We start from the raw sequence: 7938 nt of genomic DNA on the forward strand, positions 1-7938 counted from the left end.
AGGCCAGATCTCAGCTTGAAATTTTTTGGAGGATATATTCTATTTTATACAGGTCTCATCCACTGTGAAAAAAATAATTTCTTCTGTTACTACCGTGATACAGCAGGCAGCATCTCAGTTTGAAATTTTTGGAGTATATATTCTATTGTATTCAGGCCTCACCCACAGAAAAAATATAATTTCTTCTGCTACTAATGTGATAGAGCAGGCAACATCTCAGTTTGAATTTTTTTGGAACATATATTCTCTTGTATACAGGCCTCATCCATATTGGAAAAAAAAACAAGTTCTGTTAGTAACGTGATAGAGCAGGCAACATCTCAGTTTGAAATATTTTGGAGCATACAGTAAAGACCAAAAGTTTGGACACACCTCATTTAAAGATTTTTCTGTATTTTCATGACTATGAAAATTGTACATTCACACTGAAGGCATCAAAACTATGAATTAACACATGCAGAATTATATACTTAACAAAAAAGTGTGAAACAACTGAAAATATGTCTTATATTCTGGGTTCTTCAAAGTAGTGACCTTTTGCTTTGATGACTGCTTTGTACACTCTTGGCATTCTCCTGATGAGCTTCTCGAGGTAGTCACCGGAAATGGTTTTCACTTCACAGGTGTGCTCTGTCAGGTTTAATAAGTGGGATTTCTTGCCTTATAAATGGGGTTGGGAACATTAGTTGTGTTGTGCAGAAGTCAGGTGGATACACTACTGATAGTCCCACTGAATAGACTGTTAGAATTTGTATTATGGCAAGAAAAAAGCTGCTAAGTAAAGAAAAACGAGTGGCCATCATTACTTTAAGAAATGAAGGTCAGTCAGTCCGAAAAATTGGGCAAACTTTGAAAGTGTCCCCAAGTGTAGTTGCAAAAACCATCAAGCGCTCAAAGAAACTGGCTCACATGAGGACCGCCCCAGGAAAGGAAGACCAAGAGTCACCTCTGCTTCTGAGGATAAGTTTATCCGAGTCACCAGCCTCAGAAATTGCAGGTTAACAGCAGCTCAGATTAGAGACGAGGTCAATGCCACACAGAGTTTTAGCAGCAGACACATCTCTACAACAACTGTTAAGAGGAGACTTTGTGCAGCAGGCCTTCATGGTAAAATAGCTGTTAGGAAACCACTGCTAAGGACAGGCAACAAGCAGAAGAGACTTGTTTGGGCTAAAGAACACAAGGAATGGACATTAGACCAGTGGAAATCTGTGCTTTGGTCTGATGAGTCCAAATTTGAGATCTTTGGTTCCAACCACCGTGTCTTTGTGCGATGCAGAAAAGGTGAACGGATGGACTCTACATACCTGGTTCCCACCGTGAAGCATGGAGGAGGAGGTGTGATGGTGTGGGGGTGCTTTGCTGGTGACACTGTTGGGGATTTATTCAAAATTGAAGGCATACTGAACCAGCATGGCTACCACAGCATCTTGCAGCGGCATGCTATTCCATTCGGTTTGCGTTTAGTTGGACCATTATTTATTTTTCAACAGGACAATGACCCCAAACACACCTCCAGGCTGTGTAAGGGCTATTTGACCAAGAAAGAGAGTGATGGGGTGCTACGCCAGATGACCTGGCCTCCACAGTCACCAGACCTGAACCCAATTGAGATGGTTTGGGGTGAGCTGGACCGCAGAGTGAAGGCAAAAGGGCCAACAAGTGCTAAGCATCTCTGGGAACTCCTTCAAGATTGTTGGAAGACCATTTCTGGTGACTACCTCTTGAAGCTCATCAAGAGAATGCCAAGAGTGTGCAAAGCAGTCATCAAAGCAAAAGGTGGCTACTTTGAAGAACCTAGAATATAACGTAAAAATTAATTCATCGCACACTCATAGGAAGTTTTGCTTTTTAGTGCCAATTTATTTATACAAATGAAATGTAGGAAAAATAACAGTGGTGAAGGCGACAATAGGTAGACGTTTCGGCCACACTGGCCTTATTCATTAAGTCGCTATTGTATCCAGTTTATTTTAGTAGGAAGGCACCATAGAATGTAGAGAGAAGTTCCAGTCAGAAGCTTAGCAAAAGACAGGGGTTCATCAGCCTGTGGAGAGCTGCAGATCCTGTATCAGGGGTGTCTCTAGATGGGGAGTCCCATAAATGGTAGAAGTGGAGGGTACATGCAGCGTTCCCAGGTTAGGCTTGTTGGCATTGATACATTGTTACCTTGGCCTAACTGGGGTCTCTGATTATGCATGTACTGAACTGCCCACATTAAGATTGCTATATGTTGACTGATGTGGATGCTGCATGTTGGTGTATCCACAGATTTAAGACTAATTGACGGGGCATTGGGTGTATGCGATATCTATGCACTAGTATATATGCTGAATCTTGGGCTCTGTGTTTGTATGCACCAAACCGCTTGCCTTAAGTTATCTACATGTATGGTGGTTGATCCACATATTAAATGTACTCTATGTCTTGTGTCTACTTCTAGAGGGACCTTACAGTCCTATATGCTGTCTATATGACCGTGAAGTACTATATTGGGCATGGCATCCGGACACTTAGGGACTACTTCCATTGGTTATGTGTGTGTACTCTTTGATGCTCATGATATTCTTGTAATAAGATTTAGCTGTATGGATGTTTGTAGCCTACGACCGATGTGTTGGTCTTGTAAGTTCTGTGATTTTTTTTTTGCCTTTTAATGAGCAATATTAAAAGTTATATTTTATTTACATGCACCCACTGCTTCTACATATACAGGCCTCATCCACAGAAAAAAATCTAATTTCTTCTGTTACTAATGTGATAGAGCAGGCAACATCTCAGTTTGAAAGTTTTTGGAACATATATTCTCTTGTGTATAAGCCTCATCCATAGTAAAAAAAAATACTTTCTTCTGTTAGTAACGTGATACAACAGGCCAGATTTCAGCTTGAAATTTTAATTTTTGGGAGCATATATTCTAATTTATACAGGCTTCATCCACAGAAAAAAAATGTCTGTTACTAAGGTGATATAGCAGGCTAGATCTCAGCTTGCATTTTTTTGGAGCATATATTCTATTTTATATAGGCCTCATCCACAGTAAAAAAAAGTAATTTCTTCTGTTACTAATGTTGTACAGAAGTTAACTCCTCAGTTTGAAATTGTTTGCCCATATATTCTATTTTATACAGTTCTCATCCATAGTGAAAAAAATAATTTCTTCCGTTACTAATGTGATACAGCAGGCCACATCTCAGTATGATTTTTTTTGAGCATATATTCTCTTGTATACAGGCCTCATCCACAATAAAAAGATAATTTCTTCTGTTAGTAATATGATACAGCAGGCAACATCTCAGTTTGAAATTTTTTGGAGCATATGCTCGGGTCAGAAGACCCGCGGCCAGTTCGTGCATTGTGGTTTATGATGGCACTGAGATCCACAGACGTCTGCATGAGCCTTAAGTCTTCATGCTTCCACCAATTAGATTCATGTTCAGTTCCCTCATTGGGAATGAAGGACATGCAGAGACTTATGACCGACCAGAAGGACATCCCTGCACACATGATGTATTTTGTTCTAGCTTTCACCCAGGTATCCATAGACTTGACCAAACTGGACATTGCTGATCGTGAATACTAGAAGGGAAGGTCACAGTCAATAGAAATTATTTCTTTAACACAATTTTTTTTATATGTGGCTGGTGGCCATCGTGTGAATGTTAGAACTCTCCTGTTAGGTTTTTTCTAGTTTGTTGGTCACATGACCTTTTTTGTCTATTTATTCCTGCTCCGCCCTTCTGGCCTTGCTGGATTTCATTGTAATTTCAACTCTTTATCTAGCCAGGTGCTTTGTTACCTTACTCCGTCAGTTTTGCTAGGTCTCTTGACCTCTATTTTTCTATGTTGTTTGTTTGTCCTTTTCTGCTACAATTTCTGCTAGGAGGTGTCCATCTTACTCCCAGTCCCTAGTTCTTGTAGGGATCCCTCCCTCACATCTATAGGTCTTCGTACAGACTAGCTGAGGACTTTAGCGGGTCTGATCGCAGGATCAGGTTCCCCTTTACATTGTAGGGATCAAGCTTAGTTCTATTGTAGGGACAGATCTCCTGTCTTTCCTTAGTGCTTGTAGCAGATCATAACAATGAACTCCAACATAGTGGAGTTCCAGTCCGAATGAGCACGTCCTGCTGGTCATTTCCCTTTTCCACATCATCAGATAGAGGGGGCATTTTTGGTTTGAATTGTGAAGAGATTCCATGTTCACAGAGCTCTGGGGGAAGGAGGACTAAAAAATAAGGTAAAAATCAACCCCCCCAATTTTTTTTAAATAAAAAAAATGAATAAAATATAAAGATTTAAACAATCTTCTGTTCCTTACATAAGGGCCACAAGGCTGATGTCTGCAAGAACAATAACCAACAGCAGGAAAATGGCGGAGCCCAGCAAGCCAACCGCACAAACTATGGGGTCAGCACGAGCGTTGTATTTCCTGTATATCTTGGCTATCTCCACCCCTGTTCCAACTCCAAAAATGCTAGAGATGACCGTAAGCCCACCAAAAATCAGACTACAAAGAAAAGAAGGAGCTGTAGTCGGCATCTTTTCTTTTGCTGCTGGCAGAGCTTGCAGAACTGAAATATACAGTACAGACCAAAAGTTTGGACACACCTTATTTAAAGATGTTTCTGTATTTTCATGACTTTGAAAATTGTACATTCACACTGAAGGCATCAAAACTATGAATTAACACATGTGGAATTATATACTTAACAAAAAAGTGTGAAACAGCTGAAAATATGTCTTATATTCTAGGTTCTTCAAAGTAGCCACCTTTTGCTTTCATGACTGCTTTGCACACTCTTGGCATTCTCTTGATGAGCTTCAAGAGGTAGTCACCGGAAATGGTCTTCCAACAATCTTGAAGGAGTTCCCAGAGATGCTTAGCACTTGTTGGCCCTTTTGCCTTCACTCTGCGGTCCAGCTCACCCCAAACCATCTCGATTGGGTTCAGGTCTGGTGACTGTGGAGGCCAGGTCATCTGGCGTAGCTCCCCATCACTCTCTCTCTTGGTCAAATAGCCCTTACACAGCCTGGAGGTGTGTTTGGGGTCATTGTCCTGTTGAAAAATAAATGACGGTCCAACTAAACGCAAACCGGATGGAATAGCATGCCGCTGCAAGATGCTGTGGTAGCCATGCTGGTTCAGTATGCCTTCAATTTTGAATAAATCCCCAGTGTCACCAGCAAAGCACCCCCACACCATCACACCTCCTCCTCCATGCTTCACGTTGGGAAACAGGCACGTAGAGTCCATCCGTTCACCTTTTCTGCGTCGCACAAAGACACGGTGGTTGGAACCAAAGATCTCAAATTTGGACTCATCAGGCCAAAGCACAGATTTCCACTGGTCTAATGTCCATTCCTTATGTTCTTTAGCCCAAACAAGTCTCTTTTGCTTGTTGCCTGTCCTTAGCAGTGGTTTCCTAGTAGCTATTTTACCATGAAGGCCTGCTGCACAAAGTCTCCTCTTAACAGTTGTTGTAGAGATGTGTCTGCTGCTAGAACTCTGTGTGACATTGACCTGGTCTCTAATCTGAGCTGCTGTTAACCTGCGATTTCTGAGGCTGGTGTCTCGGATAAACTTATCCTCAGAAGCAGAGGTGACTCTTGGTCTTCCTTTCCTGAGGCGGTCCTCATGTGAGCCAGTTTCTTTGTAGTGCTTGATGATTTTTGCAACTGCACTTGGGGACACATTCAAAGTTTGCCCAATTTTTCGGACTGACTGACCAGCATTTCTTAAAGTAATGATGGCCACTCGTTTTTCTTTACTTAGCTGCTTTTTTCTTTCCATAATACAAATTCTAACAGTCTATTCCGTAGGACTATCAGCTGTGTATCCACCCGACTTCTGCACAACACAACTGATGGTCCCAACCCCATTTATAAGGCAAGAAATCCCACTTATTAAACCTGACAGGGCACACTTGTAAAGTGAAAACCGTTTCCAGTGACTACCTCTTGAAGCTCATCAAGAGAATGCCAAGAGTGTGCAAAGCAGTCATCAAAGCAAAAGGTGGCTACTTTGAAGAACCTAGAATATAAGACATATTTTCAGTTGTTTCACACTTTTTTGTTAAGTATATAATTCCACATGTGTTAATTCATAGTTTTGATGCCTTCAGTGTGAATGTACAATTTTCATAGTCAAGAAAATACAGAAAAATCTTTAATTGAGAAGGTGTGTCCAAACTTTTGGTCTGTACTGTATATGAAGGACAGAGTCTTGGTTTTCAAGAGAAGTCTTTTTCGATTCATAAAATGCGTCAATTTGTATCTCTCAAAGACCATTATATATATTCTTATATATATATATATATATATTTTCCTCACTTTGGAAGCGCCCTCTAGTTGTGTTTTTTTTTAAATTTTATCTGGCTCTGCTAGAACTCTCCATGTAGGATTTTCCCACTTCATACCAGGTTGGCTGCACCCAATGGAATCCACTTTAGTACATTTGAAGTTGTGTCTACAGCACAACTTTTGCCATCTGCGAACATTTTCTACAATTTGTTTTATATTTTTTACTACTCTCAGAGTAGCGCTCCTCTATCTCCATTGTTTATTAAAGAAAATCCATATATTGGTTTCAAAAGCAAACCTTATTGCGTAGCAGTGTAACAGCAACAATACAATACTGTATGATTCCCAAGTCGTGTAACATGAGAAGTTTTTAATAACTTTTATTCAATTGTTTTTTTGTAGGTTTGCTGAATAAACAATTGCAATCCTGTCTTCTTTTTTATTTTGCGTTTTCCGTGCTGTATAAATAAAAATACTGTTTTATAGTGTGGATTACAGTGTTGCCTAATTTATAACTTTTTTAACTACTTTTGCACAAGAAAGTCACTCTTCAAAAAATTAGAGCTTTATAAGGGCTTTTCTTATGTAATGAGCTGTAGTTTTATTGGTAATATTTTGGGTATACAGTGGGGGAAATAAGTATTTGATACACTGACTTATTTTGCAAGTTTTCCCACCTATAAAGAATGGAGAGGTCTGTAATTTTTATCGTAGGTACACTTCAACTGTGAGAGACAGAATCTAAAAAAATCCAGAAAATCACATTGATTGAGTGTGTGCACAGGTGTCTTTTATACAGTTAATGAGTTCAAACAGGCACCATTAATACAGGTAATGAGTGCAGAGTAGGAGGGCTCCTTAAAGAAAAACTATCCGGTCTGTGAGAGCCAGAATTCTTGCTGGTTGGTAGGTGATCAAATACTTATTTCATGCAATAAAATGCAACCTAATTATGTAAAAATCATACAATGTGATTTTCTGGCATTTTTTTTAGATTCTGTTTCGGCAGTGTATCAAATACTTATTTTCCGCACTAAATTTATATACATAAATATATATGTGTATGTATATATATATATAAATAGAGACAGCACTCCAAAAATAGATGATTTATTAGCTCAACAAGAGCTGTGGCAACGTTTCGGATAGATATAGCCTTTTTCAAGCAAAGTGCAGAGTATACAGGTGAGGTATATATCAGATCATCCATTTGTAGGACTATTATATAATAAAGTGTAAAAAGTGCAACGTGCAAACTGCATATAAACATACAATACATATACATACTCAACAGCAACTCTGACATGCGCAGTGTTAAGGGGACGATATTGCACAAAAGGAGGGCACCACTATATCAATAAGGATCAACCTACCACATACGGTAATTTGATAATTGCCCAGAAAGAGAAAAAAGACTGTTTGCATAGGTAGGGATCACTAAAAATCAAGTATTTATTAGGCAAAAAGACACATATACACAAACCAACAGATAAGTTAAAAACATTAGAAAACAGAGATGTTTACAAATCAGTACCATAGCAGATTATAATATGGTCTACCCTCATGCATATAGGTCAAGAAAACAACAATTAAGAGATCAATTGTGACAGCAATACCTTAAAAATATTATCAATA

This window comes from Phyllobates terribilis, unplaced genomic scaffold (assembly GCF_046119375.1).
Source record: "Phyllobates terribilis strain yellow unplaced genomic scaffold, ASM4611937v1 Scaffold_13__5_contigs__length_258822181, whole genome shotgun sequence".
Taxonomy (NCBI): domain Eukaryota; kingdom Metazoa; phylum Chordata; class Amphibia; order Anura; family Dendrobatidae; genus Phyllobates; species Phyllobates terribilis.